Genomic DNA, 2,021 nt, shown 5'->3' with positions numbered 1-2,021 from the left:
ACAGTTAGCAAAAATGATCCATAGATGGCCTGAAATTCCCCAGTTAGCAATTTGGTAGATAGCTATGACATGCTAATCCCATCCAGCAGCTGTATTCTACCTGTAAGCTGATCCCTGCTGAGCCAAAGCACTTTTTCATATAAGTGTGGATCAGTATAATATCAGCCTGATGTCTGCAGTTTAGTGTCAGCACAACTTTCACATCATATTCATCTCAGCACAACTAAAACATGCTGACTGACCTCAGAGTTTCAAGTTTACATCCTGGACTCTCCAGAAAACCACACATATGCTTCACTCCTGAATCCTGCAGCTTGTTGTTGAAGCTCAGGTCCAGCTGTCTCAGATGGGAGGGGTTGGACTTCAGTGCTGCTGCCAGATAATCACAGCTGATCTCTGACAAACCACAGCCCCTCAATTTGTATAAAGAATGAAAGATGTAAGTTTATTAGACAAAGTGTGAGCTTGAAATCATTCAGTGTTTCATCATCTGTTCAAAGCTGAAAAAGGTTCAGAATGTAGAAGTTTAGAAAATGGAAACTCCAAACAGCTGAAGCCAACAGGAAGCAGCTTCAAACAGACACAACAAGAGAAAAAACTCTGAATGTTTCACATTAAAGTCGTACATTTATCATAAAAACAGGACTTGAAAAAGTCGTGTTTTTCCTTCCAGGAACCACAAGGCTTCACTTTTAAAGGTGAAGTGTGAAAGAAATGGTCAAATTTGAAGTCCAACCCCTTTTTCCAGTCACATTATTAAAGCAGACAAACTACAAGCTCATTTTCATTCCAACAAGTCATCTTCTGACCTGGACTAACAACACTGGTCTCTATGTGCAGCTGGCTGTGAGACCAGTGCTCAGGGACCGTCTACAAAGTGTAACACTGAATGAACATCACATACTAATTTGCTTCCATCATCCAACCTGAAGAGGAAACAGAGTCTGCTCCCCTTCAAAGTACAAGCTGCTCCTTTTTGTCACAGTATCAAAGAAAGTCTACAGTATAACATAGAAAAAAACACAAACAAAGTTTTGGTTGTTTTTAAATTGTGCAGAAATGAAACTACACTAAGCTCAATTATGTGACAGACATTTCATCCCATGTCAGTTTGGCCTCATCCTGGGCCGGATTATCCAGCACACACTCTGACCACAGGCCCAGGGGCTACGCACAGCTGGGCTCCATCCAAGAGACAGGAAACAAACCAACACAATAATAAAAAGCACCATGTGATCTTCTTACATCTTCAAGCCAAACATAGTAAAAACATGAGCATATTTGTTTCCTGATAAAATGATGTGACAGGTAGAACAGAGTAAAGTGGTGGTGTTTCAGCATTTCTCCCCTCTGCTGCTGATGCTTTTACTCTCTCCCAAACTCAGCTACAGGACTTCCAAATGAATGAAAGCAGCAGAAGTGGCTTTACAAATGAAAGAGGAAGAGGAGAAGAAGAGGAGAGGGAGGCCACCCTGACCATCACTCCAGCTGAAAACATCACACTTCCATTAAAGTTGGTGAGAAAATGTTGAGCAGGATGAGCTGCTGGCTAATCTGGAGGCTGTAGCAGCAGCTCACAATCACCGTGGATTTACACTCATGAAAAAGCTCTGGCTGCTTCATTTCTCATTTCATATCAGAGACTTTAATGCTTCATTGAAGCTGTACTGTGATGCTTCCATATTCCAGTGAGGCCTCCATAATGATTTCAGCTGTTCTGTACAAACACTGTGTGCCCTGTATGGCTCAAAGTCTATGCAGCCTGTTTTTATCTGCTATCATCAGATCTTCATCATCCTCATTCACATCCCTCACACACTCTACAGCCTCATCAGCACTGACTTCATCTTCACTGACTGATGGAGCACAACATGAACCTGTGGAGTCTGAAACACTGTCCTGTCAAACACCTCCCCATCACCACTCCACTTCTGTCAGCCTTTAAATGAACCCTGCTCAAGTCTGTCACTTCTATTTGGAGCCAAAAGGAAAAAACTTCTGTTCAGTCATTTGGAAAGACA

This window comes from Neolamprologus brichardi, chromosome 3, assembly GCF_056152115.1.
Source record: "Neolamprologus brichardi isolate AB-2024 chromosome 3, ASM5615211v1, whole genome shotgun sequence".
NCBI lineage: Eukaryota > Metazoa > Chordata > Actinopteri > Cichliformes > Cichlidae > Neolamprologus > Neolamprologus brichardi.
Note: the sequence above shows the minus strand (reverse complement) of the source record.